This window comes from Anopheles ziemanni, chromosome 3, assembly GCF_943734765.1.
Source record: "Anopheles ziemanni chromosome 3, idAnoZiCoDA_A2_x.2, whole genome shotgun sequence".
Taxonomy (NCBI): domain Eukaryota; kingdom Metazoa; phylum Arthropoda; class Insecta; order Diptera; family Culicidae; genus Anopheles; species Anopheles ziemanni.
Genome location: NC_080706.1, coordinates 57,832,050 through 57,845,145, shown reverse-complemented (window position 1 = coordinate 57,845,145; position 13,096 = coordinate 57,832,050). Strand labels below are relative to the sequence as shown.

The 13,096-nt window shown below is 40.4% G+C and overlaps 1 pseudogene; it reads right to left on the bottom strand.

Moving 5' to 3' along the window:
• Positions 1–9,777: 9,777 nt before the first annotated feature.
• Positions 9,778–11,725, bottom strand: LOC131285090 (uncharacterized; annotated as a pseudogene).
• Between the last annotated feature and the right edge of the window lie 1,371 nt (positions 11,726–13,096).

The window sequence follows — 13,096 nt, the reverse complement described above, 5'->3', positions numbered from 1 at the left end:
TTTTTACTGCAAAACAGGTGGTTGACGCATTTACATTTCTTCTTGCAGTGTTCCATTTAAGTACGCCGTTTTCACATCCAGAAGGCGAACCGTCAATTTTAAGTCTACCAGCAACAGTGAGGAATGTTCTGGGCGTTGAGGTTACTGGAGCATACACATCACAATAGTCAATCCCGAAACGTTGTGTATGCCCTTGTGCCACTACACGGGCCTTGCCTTTTACGATTTCATCTTGTTCGTTTCTTTTCATTCCGAACACCCATCCGGATCCAACGGATCCACGTCCCTTAGGAAGTGGCCCCAGTTCCCATGTCCCAATCTTATGATGCGATTGTATTTCGGAAGTCATGGCTTCACGCCATTCTTCCTTTTCCATGGCCTCTCCAATATCAGGTGGCTCCTCGCGTGCGCACGACGCTACACCTGCTGCATACCCGAGAACAAAGTCTTCTAAGTTCGAAGGCGATCCTATTTCTCTTTTTCTTTCTGGACGTAAGTAAGTTGAATGCAATTGTATTTCGGTTTGGTTCAGTCCCAACAATATATTATTGCAGATTTGATGAGATCGTCAACGGAAGAGGCGCCGTTACGCATCAGTTCCAGCGGTTGCCGTTCCGACCTCTGATGTGGACCGTATTTGTGCCGTGGAATTAAATAAACGTTAGACGGTGAACACAAGGAACAAGCTCTCAAGCGACTCCACTGATGGAACCGGGGCGAATCACGAGGATCACACCGTATTTCGAAGACTACCCCAGGCCGACTATGGGTAGACCACTTGCGCCGAGTGCATTATACAGAGCAAGCCGGCATTCTCATATGCAGAAGGCGAACATTTCTCTCCCTCTCGTCGAAGATGGTTACCAACGACATAATATTCTTTGGGAGCTCATATTCACGATAGAAGCCGGGCTGGAAATGGCTCCGTCTGCATCCAATGTTGTAAAGACGAAAACATCCAGTAGATCTCTTGATGTTCATCATCTCTTCCAAGTGAATGTAATAGTAAGTTGTTAATTTACATTGAATATTTATTAATGTTGATGGTTTTGAAATTGAATCATGTTTTCCTCCAAATCAGCATAATTGAGTTCATCGAAAACATCAATTGGGTATAGAGAAGGATTGCTGTAGGAATTAGAAGGGGTGTGGAACCGCGAGAAGCCAATTTGGATTCAAATCAGCGATCAGGTGTGAACTTGTGCATGTGCCGATAAATTTTGTTTAAGGTAATATGCTCTCATGCTTTCCGTATATTTATAATCTTTATTCTTTTTTCTTTCAGACATTTTTAGCGTAACGATAACAAAATATACCCATTTTTAATAAAATGCATACTTCCCTTGAACCATCCTGCCGCCATACATATCCCAATGCAATATGAACGGATCTTCAACAATACACCGATTTTTGCATGCAAGTCAAACTATGTAAGTACTGCTTACCGGTCAAAATTATGGGTACGAATGATACATATTTTTTTCCTCACAGCACGTGGTTAGCGGAAATAGCTAAACAGTTTACTTACTATTAGCAATAATATCAACATGGCTTCACGCCATTCTTCCTTTTCCATGGCCTCTCCAATATCAGGTGGCTCCTCGCGTGCGCACGACGCTACACCTGCTGCATACCCGAGTACAAAGTCTTCTAAGTTCGAAGGCGATCTTATTTCTCTTTTTCTTTCTGGACGTGGGTTTTCTTCCATTATTCTCGTTTCAGAGTCCAGAATTTCCTTCTCCTGTGATGCCTCTTCGTTTTCCTTATTACCAACGTTTGGCTTCTTTCGAAATTCTGCAGTCAATGGAACCTCTACACAACTTGTACGGGTAGATTTCCCCAGAAGGCAGCACTCACACACTAGTTTCATGCCACAATCGGCGATCTTTATCCCAGTGCTAAGCTGTTCTTTGTTGATCCTTTCAATTGCTGCCCAATCGCGGTGTCCCAATCGTCGATGCCACAGATGCTGACAATTGGTGTGATGTTGATCACTGGATGCTCTCACTGATGCCTCAGCCAATCGTAGATAATATTGACCGTTAACTCGTAAACCAATTGCCACGATGGTTCCATTCGCATCGGTAATCTTGCACCCTTCGCGATCGAAAAGGACACTCATATTTTTCTTCGCCAAACGGTCCACTGAGATTAGGTTGACTTCTAAGCCGGGCACATATTTTAAGTCAGTGAAAGTAATGTGCCGGTCTTCTTTGTTACCATCAATTACGGTAATAACCGCCTTTCCTTCACCGAGAACCCTTGTCTTTTCTCCATTTGCGAGTGTTATAAAGCCGCCATCAAATTCATTTAATTCTGTGAAAAGCTCTTTGTCATTGCACATGTGACTACTGGCACCACTGTCGATGATCCAAACGTTGCTGTACACGCCGTTGACAACAAAAGCTGTTTCAGGAATATCGCTCAGTACGGTATTTGCCTTGCCATTGCTTTTACTTTGTCTTTGTTTCGTTTTGCAATTTGCCATAAGGTGACCTGGCTTCTTGCAAAAATAACAGATACGAGGAGGACGGTGTCGGTTAGTTTCCGCTGAAATATGTGCCTTTTCACCCCGCTGGTTTGAAACACATTGTCGTTCAATTCGGCGCTGGCTTTCTTCCGCTATTTTTGACCGCACCAATTCCGCAGAAATGGCCTCGTCCGATAGACAATCGAGTGCTGTCACGAGCGTATCGTATGACGCGGGAAGACTTCTAAGAATCATACATATTTGTATGTCTGCGTCAAGAGTCATTCCAGCTGCGCTCAAACGATCGAACAATTCGTCAATTTTGAACAAATGCTGTTCAACGTTTTCATGTTCTTCTAGGTTCAATGCGCAAAGTTTCTTTAGCAATGAAACTTTTACCGATCGCGTGTTCTTCTCATGATGTCTCTTGAGAGCATTGAACACGTCATGAGCTGTTACTTGGTTTCTTACTAAGGGGAGCTGGCTGTCTTCCAGGGATAGGATAATATTCGCCTTAGCTTGTCTGTTGTGGGACTTCCAAGCACCATTCTTTTCATCCGCAGCTGTCGGTTCCTTTTCCACAACCTCCCAAAGGTCTTCACGCTGCAACAAATTTTCTATCCGCACTTTCCAAGTCTTCCAGTTCGTCCCAGTGAGTTTCTGGAAAAAGATCTTGTTGTCCACCATTTTGTTATTTGCTCACCAAGGCTTAACTGCTTTGCCTTTATTCAGAAGCGCAACCGAATTTTCTTCGTTTACTTGTTTTCTTTACACACGTACACGACTCTTACTGGTCACAAGATTGTATAGTAAAAAACACAAGTTAGCCTCTATCTGGGCCCATAAACTGTTGGCTGAGCTTGAATAAATTAGTGTACTACACACGAGGGTTCCGTTCTACCTGACGGTCAAAGCTCAACTAAAGTTCGTTTTATTCAAATGATCATGCCGTCAATCGAAGTAGTCAAATATAGTTTATATACACATTGATTCCCAGCAGCGCTGACAATTGGACGTCGATGCAAGCTCTAACACCCTTGGGCGTCGATGCAAAATCCAACAGACTCTGTGATCGAGCGCGCTAATAAGATCTTGGGCCTGATTATCCGTATGGCTTCTGAGATTCGAGATCCCTTGTGCCTGCGGGCACTATATTGCTGTAGGGTTCGTCCCATCTTAGATTACGGTTGCGTCATCTGGTCTCCTGCTGGTGTCATGGCGCTGGATAGGTTGGAGAGCTGAGTGTCCGTCATAATAACGCTCGTTCATTGTTTATTGCCAACATCCTTCTCTCCAATATTGACTCCCCTTCCCTGCTTGCGACTATCCCTCTTTATGTTCCTTTCTACCAACTCCGCGAGCGCCCACCCCTATCCCAGCGGGCATTGTTGCAATGCATCCTATCAAATTCCCCTCAAATTTCATTATTTTTCTCCCCGCACCCCCGTAAGATCCCACACTTGCTCGCGAAGTGCGACACAATTCATTTTTTAAAAACGCCACACTACTCCGGAGCACATTACCACGCATACGGTACATGTACTTGCGTGTGTATGGCGTGATTTGCATTCCCTCTCCTAGCGCTGCGATCACGAGCGAGCGCTGCAAGTGAAACTTGACAGCTCGATTATAGTTGTTTTGGGTTTTAGTGCGAACACAGTGATAAGTTTTCAGTGAAATAACTTGACTAAATTGCATGTGAAAACGTTATGTTTTCATACCAAATGTGAAAAGAAAGCATGTGGAGAGGCGACGACATCATTTGGAAGTAGTGAAATAATAAAGAACATCTTTCTTGAACAAACATGATTTGCTTTCGTTTCATTCTGGGGTGTTTTGTTAGCTTTGGGTATTGGGAACCTCGAGGTGCAGGTCGAATGTACACACGAACAGAGGAGAGTTCACGTGAGGCGATCGCGTGAACCATTCGAATGGTCACGCGTGACGTCACGATTCGTTCATTCAAATTTGGCTAATCTTTGGCTAATCTTTTTCGAGGATTAGCTAAAGATTAGCCAAAATGTGTAGCGTTGCAAGGCAAATGATGCGCAACAATGCCCGCTGGGATTCATCCCCACCCGCCGCTCATTGTTCGCTCAGAACGACCCTTGGCTGCGTGCCCTGCGTGCCTTGAATGCCGTAGGTAATCTGTTCGACCACAACTTGTCCATTGCTAGTTTTCGTTTTCGTCTACTGTCCCGTTCATTGTAATCGTCCCTCTGTTCCTACCTCCTAATTGTCCCATCCATTTCCTTTTCAATTGCGGTCGGTGTGATTGTTGTTGAGGCGATATCATTGTAAAGCCCTAGCGGCAAACAATTGAAATAAATAAATAATAAATAATAATAAATAAAATTAAATAATGTGAAGCAGGTATGAAGCTCCAACACCACCTTGCAGAATCATTCGATTACTTATTTGGAATTCTTTTTCCATTCCTCCACCCGCCGGAATCTGACGAGGACACATTGCTGGAGTGTAGCGAGCTCGTGAAGGCTGCAATCAAAAAAGCTAGCCCAATTTTCCACACTACACTAAAAGATTGGCATGTGCTGAAAATGGACATCGCCTTCATGCAACCGATTGATGCCAGTGAAGCGGTCGCCAAGCAGGAGCTACTCCCTCAAGTAGTGGCGGCCGGTATATGATTTCTTCCGCCATTTGCCGATTTGCCATTTAACTCGGGCCGGGGCATCCGCGAATAAGCTACAGTTCCCCTAAATGAAAGATTAAGGCCAGGCCTTGGAGAAGATTGAAATTGTTCCTTAAAATCATTCTCTTCTTTATTGTGAGATCCAGGAGGAGCCGCAATGGCGTTCCCAAAGCTAACCCCTTAATGCTACGAAACGACACAGAAGAGACCATTAAAATTCATATAATTAAAACAAATAATTTGTAATTCTTAATCCAATTGACTAATTATACCCCAGCTACATTAATTCATGCGTTGTGCGACACATCGCGTACATTAACATACAAAAGAATAGCGTACATTTAGCGTCTTTTAGACTTCTTGAGCGATACCCCAGCAGCATTAATTGATGCGTCGTGCGACAAATCGCGTACATTAACATACAAAAGAAGAGCGTACATTTAGCGTCTATTAGAAGAGATACAAACGCCTTATTGTACGCTCTCATAACGTTTTGACCTGGCGGTTGCCTACATGTAGGCGCTAAATGTAAACGGTTTTATTCGGTATAAAAATTGAAAATTCAAATTTACAGTTACATTTTTAGTTTTATTGCATTATTTTATTATTTCTATTATTTCAAACATATTTTTACAAATTTAATGCTTAATTTTCTAAAACTGACGAGTTTTGTTTCTGATGTATAGCCTATGCACTCAAATTGTTGATTGTCCCTGTTCTGTAAAATAAAACACCATATTAAGTTTGGCTGAAATTGAATAGCATACTAACATTGTTTGTTGATATTATTGCTAATAGTAAGTAAACTGTTTAGCTATTTCCGCTAACCACGTGCTGTGAGGAAAAAAATATGTATCATTCGTACCCATAATTTTGACCGGTAAGCAGTACTTACATAGTTTGACTTGCATGCAAAAATCGGTGTATTGTTGAAGATCCGTTCATATTGCATTGGGATATGTATGGCGGCAGGATGGTTCAAGGGAAGTATGCATTTTATTAAAAATGGGTATATTTTGTTATCGTTACGCTAAAAATGTCTGAAAGAAAAACGAATATAGAATTTGTTGCTTTATAAAGATATGGAAACGTTTTCGAACGTTGCCCATCGCATAGATGAACGAATCGTTACTATGGCTATCGTACGATCGCATCGGTTAACGTAGCTGGGGTAAATACACATAAAAAAGAATTGAATAATAAAACATCAAACGAATTGTTTGGACCTCTGCCTTCTGTCTACGAATCGTTGTTGGCTGTGATGGTGAAAAATTGATTTCCATGCACCTCAATAGACAACACTGAAGTTCAGTACCACATTCAAATTCAATCAGATCTTATATGAGGTAACCTTACCAAATGTGAAGAAGTGTAAGTGAAAAATACACAGTTTGGAGTGAGTTTCGTGAGAGTAAAAGCGTTTTACACCCCGGAGGTGATGTAGGTTGTTTGAATAACCTACATGAAAGATACGAGGTGAAGAGGTTTCATCTTTGTCTACATTGCAGATAGATACATCGCACATCAGGCACTGAATCCGCAGCGAAATTACAAACAATTAAACCGGTGTTCGTTAAGGTAAGTTTAGATAAACATTTAACTGTAAATCGTTCTTGTACGTTGGTTTTTAAACCTCATGAAGTGATTCGTTTAGTGTTTGTTTGTAGGCGGTGATTCGTTTAATATTTGTTTGTACATTGGAAGTTCAATTGAATGTGTTTTTTGCACACTAGTTTACAATCGTTATCAATCGTTATTGACGGTTTTCGTTTTAAGATTTTCATTTTTCAATGGCAGAAAATTCGGAATCCCAGCGACTGAAACGTACTGGTAAATTGTATAAAGATGCAACGGCAAAATGTTCAAGATCGGAGAATGAGAAAGTTCCTTCCGATTTGCCATCCGGGTCCGGAGTTTCAGTGCAACCGTTACCACCATCTTCAGAGCCTCAAAATTTTCCTACGATGGAAAATGATTCGGTTCCACGTGATGGTGATGAAATGGATATTGAAGAAGATTTGGACGATGGGCATGAGAACGAAGACGATGTTGATGTTTTGGAGGACCATCTAGATATCGAGAACACGTTGCTCGAAGACTGTTAATGGTTTTGGGCACTCCTTTGCCACATAGACCACCATGCTCTGCGACTGCTTCTCAAAATATTAATATAAAAGGTCGATTCTAGATTAGCGAAGGACCCACGGACAGTGCTTAGAACCCCAGTGAGCCGTACCAACATAGTGAACATTGGTGCTGGTCTATTTTGGTACAATGGGGTCAAGAAATGTATTGAAAACAAATTTCGGTAAATTTTATTTATGTGGAACATTTCGTAGACCCGTTGAACATTTAATATTGTAAAATTACTCTTTTTTTTGCAACGTAAACTTCCAAATCCTAAACATAAGCTTTAAACTGTTTATTGACGGGATGAGATTACACAGAAGCTCTAAGCTTGAATCTTGGTCAATTTTGGTGAGTATATTCGAATTGCTTATAGAACCACCAATGACTGTGGGCATTTTTGCTAGAGATAAAAAACCCAACAACATAGAGGAATTTTTACGGCCTTTGGCAGACGAATTAAAATCATTGATAGAAACGGGCATACATTTAGATAGAAACATAATTGAAGTTAGACCGTTAGTATTTATTGCCGACACTGTGTTGAAGTGTACAATTCAAGGTGTAAGAATGAATCATCTAACTGTTTTTAGAGGAATAGGAGCAGTAAAACGAACTGACCTAACTTTTCGACGGGGAGAATACTTTCCTGAGCATCAAAAAGAACTTCACTCAACAAACCATTTCCATTTGTTTGTTTCGATTGTGGGTCCTTATCCTGGCCAGTCCTATTTCCGTTATGCAAACTTTCGGACCCATTCCCACACTAATGTCATTGCAAGAGTCCCTTTGGCACTCTTATCAAGAATTTTTTTTCAAGTTTTAAAAACAAATTGGAAGAGCTAGGAAGTATTACCACAACAGTCGATTTGATTTGCGTCGATTTGTAGCGAACCTACAGGATGCATAAAGGAGTTGGGAAACGATTTGAGGGAATGGAACAATTGTTCTTGACAGTGAAACCATGGTGTTTTGTCTTTAAAAATTCGGATTGTTTAAATTATGAAGCAAAGACATGCGCCATTGTATTGCCAAACAGAAGCTTTTCCGGTTAATTTCATTAAGCGATAAAAATACCCAGCTGTACGACTGTAACGATGCTGTTGTGTTAATCGTATGCTGGAGAACGTTATCTTGCATCACCATCACGCGTAGGTTGCAATGTGAAGTACTGAAAAGTATTTTGCGATGCGAAGAAAAATATTCTTAACACAACGCTTAAAGAACGTTATTGTTTCATTCCCTTCCTTTTAAACTCGAACTTTAATGTTCACGCTTTGCGTTGTTTTATTTTTCGGCAAAGTAACCATCGAAAAGCAAAGTAGCCATCGATTACCAAAAAATCGTTCAACGTTCATCAAATCGTTCAAACAATCAGAGCGCTAGAAAAATGTCCCCTTCCTTATAGTATCTGTATGAGTTTTCGGATGGTCTTCGTGCTGTGCAATTACAACCTTACACTTTGAGCTCCAGTTTGCTACTGTTTATTTATCTGTCAAATATAGTTCATTCGCGTTACCTTATAATTCATTTGACTTATTCCCTAATTCCTTTTAAATGAATAGAAAAGGATTCCTGCATTCCTAAACGCCTGAATGTAGACAACTGCTTAGAATACATTTCCAACAGTATCCATAGCAACAGCATAGCGCGTGGGGAGACCTTACGCATTAGCACAGTGCATCTCGCTTTCGCGCTCTTTTCGCTAGGTCAACTGTGCTATTGCTATCCAGTGCCATCTTAATACGTATCAGTCGAACCAATCTTGTCAACCAGTGCAGTTAGATATCAGAAATCGGAAGCAAACATGTAAGTAAGAACCCATAAGTTTAAAAATTGTTGGCTTTAACATGTTTTTTCCATAGGCAACAATCAGGACAGAGAGCCTCCAAAGCTCAACAGCAAAAGTTGTTGGAGCTGATGGAACAAAATCCAGAAATTGCGACTGGTACATCAAAAAGTAAAGCTTCCAACTTTTGGGACGATGCGGCTTTGCAGTTAAACGCCATGGGACCACCATTCAAGACGGGCAAAGACTGGCTACAGGTGAGTATATTTAGTATATTCCATTATTTTAGAAAATGCGGTTCAATTTACTTATACCATATTTATTATTCTTTCATAGACATGAATTCAGAAAAAATATAACACCAAACGGAAGCTGACCGAAAATAAAAAACAGCAAAACATGACTGGAGGAGGGGTGGCAAAATTCCACTCAATCGATGAAGGTGACGAACGTGTGTTGGCCTAGGCAAATTTGGAGAAAAGTGTCACCGCGGTACCCGAATCCATTTGTCTAGGAGTCCCCAACACCAAACGGAACAGCAGCCAGGGCCATCCAAACGTCGAATTGAAACCACCAATTTAAACCAACCACCGCAAAAGAAAACAGTGAACTCTGCCGATACAAATGTTAACGGTACAATTTCAATAGATATAGAATCCGACAGCAGCCTACCACAACAACCTATTGCCGATGAGTTTCCACAGGAGCAGGTAAACCGGAGACCACAGCCTGATTTTACTAAAGCTGTTTTGGAACAAAACGAAAAAATAATCAAAAACTTAGAAAGCTTAAATGAATTGGCCAGAACGTTTGTATATGGCACTTTAAATTTTCAAAAAGAATTACTAGAAGTACTTAAAAAACCGTAATTAGTTAATTAGTTATTTTCTATATCTTCGATAGTTTTAAGTTCATTACTTTTTTCCAATTTTCTACTGTAAGTTGTCAATAATTAATTTTCAAATTTCTACTGTTAGTTGTAATTTTGTTTCAAATTTAGGAAAAGTTACTTTATAAATTGATATATAGAAGTAAAAAAATAAATGAACTACATTGAAAAAATCTCTAATTTAATCAATATAAAGTCCGAAGAAGAAGAAAGTCCGAACAATTTATCAGTATCAATCAACTGGAGAGCTTTTATTCCTCATACTGCTCTTCTTCAGCTCCATTGCACATAATACACAGATTGTGCAAGGCACAACAAACGTTTATAATACGCACACATTTTGAGGGTGCATATCTGAGAAGGCGTTTGCCAAGCAGGCATCTAAATTTTCCTTTGAGAACACCGAATGCGTTTTCTATAACTGCACGAGCTTTGGCATGCCTTTGATTGAATATTGCCTCAGGTGTGTTCGAGGCAGCATTCCTGTGGGGCTTAATGAGCCATGGCTTGGCAGGATACGCAGAGTCATCTTTAAAGAGGATATTATCAATTATTAATGGCAGTTGAAATATGTTACGAAAGTCAAACAAAACAAACCTAGTAATTTAAACATTCTGTCCCCACTCTGCCACTTTTGCTCAAAATATGCATAAGCAGGACTTATGCTGAAGATGCAATTATGAGAAATAACCCTTCCTGGTTGTTCGGACCTCGTGTTCCGTTAGGCAGCGCTCTGTGAACAGTCCAACAAACACGACAAACACGACACTGTCGGAAAGGTGCTCTGTGAATTGTCGTGAAGAACTGTCATTCATCCAAGCAGCAAGGTAGCAGAATACACAAGGTATAACAGTTTCACCGTGGGATACAGCCCTGCACGACAAAATCAAACTGTTTTGTTCTGTGTCGTGTTTGTCTGACATGTTCGATGCAGGTTGACAGAGCACCTACATACGATTGCATGGATTTGATCGTTTTTTTTTTGTCGTGTTTGTCGTGTTTGTCTTGTTCGATAGCTCACAGAGCGCTGCCTTAGCCTTCAACACTATTTTCCCGTTCGGATACTATTCAAAATTAACTGTGCTTCTTAGTTGCTCGTTTAAGACTAACTTTATTTCTATTCTACAACTATATCTAATCCTAATTCCTCCCTGCGGCCCATAGTGTGTGTAACACCGTCCCCCTGTGTCTCATATACTTACGTAGTCGTACTTTATCCTCTACACAATAATCGTGGTTTGATCCTTTACATCTGGCATCGAATCTTATTAGTTTTCGATGGTCGCAGATCTGGAAAATCAGTTAATTATTATTACGTATTTAGAAAAATATGGAATGGTTTTAAGTTACCATCAACACATTTAAGCTATAAAAGCCATTCCGATTGAAATACGAGACTCGATCCTCTGTTGGGGCTAGAATACGTATATGCGAGCCGTCGACGCTCATCACTACACCCGGGATTTCGGATCTTTCATAAAAGAAGGTTCTCGCTCGTGGCCGCTAGTTTTTGCTTGGCAGTCAAACCTCTGTTGTGATGTGGTGTGATCTGCGCAGCAATCAAACCAAGGATTTTCTTAAATGTACTTTCGTAACTCTGAAATTACGAATGAATCTAAAATTGAACAAGAAACTCATTAGAAACTTGTCTATCATGATAAAACATCTCTTGTTTGTTTTCACTTACGCTCTGTCCGAAAGTGTCATTGGATCTAGTTCTGCTCGTAATTTTCTACGATATGCCACCAAATCCACTGGATTGTTTTCGGTGGCGAGAATTAGTGGCAGAATATTCATATTGAGCAAATTTATCTTTTAACGTAATAATTTGTAATAACGTGCACACAAATCAAAGCGAATGACAGAATGACTAAAGGTTACACATACTAAAGAAGGTAAATTATTTTACAGTTTGATGTTTTCCCAATCATGTAGTTATTTATTCAATAGTTGTAAAGAAAACTGTACCAATACCACGAAAATAACTAAAGTAACAATTTTAAAGCATCAAAAAGAAACAAGAAAAGATGTTTTTTTATTATAAATTGTTTAGAAAACGGTCAAATTTTGATTTTTAATTGATTGCAATCAAAGCGTCAAAATTGCTTCGTGTCAAAAGTGCACCCCAACATATACCTCTTGAGTATACTCGACAAAACGATGGTTTAACATTTAACCATGGTCAATTGAAACTGTACGCGATACCAAATTCGAGCGGTTAAAATAGACCATCGCTTAATTTAAGCCATGGTTAAAATTAAACAAATTCGTATGCGATTCCACCTAGTATCAGAGGTTCGGTTAAAATCTATTATATTGCTTAACTTATTCACAGAACGACACATTGCGAGTATCGGAGCATTTTCAGCGTACCTCGTTGTAGTTGGATTCACATATAAGAACTCATTATTACGCGTAGAATACACAGGAACACGAACAGGACATTGACTCAAAATATATGGTGCATCAATTTCACCAGTCAGCAATTTGAACAAAAACATGGCTTGAGCCACACCTCTCCTATGTTCAAGGGGCTGCAGACCGAGAAGCAAGCAACGCATCTGGTAATCAGGCAGAGGGCCGCTAGTCCTCCAAGGAAGCCTGCGTAGGGCGACGCGAGTAAATTTACGCTGAATGGACTCTATCCTCTGGTTCCAAACGTCGTAGTAGGGAGCCCACAAAACGACATTAAATTCTAGTATCGATCGTACCAGCGCCGCATATAAGGATTTAAGGCACACAGGGTCAGAGATTTCAGTAGAGTTCCTTAAAACAAAACCTAAAGATTTGTTAGCCTTACTAATGATATGCTCATAGTGCTCACGAAATGTCAAACTAGCGTCAAGTATGGTACTAAGGTCACGAACAGTAGTAAACCTGTTAATCTCTTAACAGGTCCATATAAGTATAAGGATTTTTACGACGATGGAAACTGATCACATAACATTTACCCTCACAAAGTTGTAGCTTATTAATATGGCACCAATGTCAATTTAGGTATCACAGATTGAAGGCGGTCAATGTCACTAGGGATTTGCACTTCGTTGAAAATTTTTACGTCGTCAGCATACATCAGCACAGAACCCCACTGAAGATATCGCGGCAGGTCGTTGACCAATAGCAGAGGATCCAAATTGCTGCCTTGGGGCACTCCAGAGTCCGCAATAA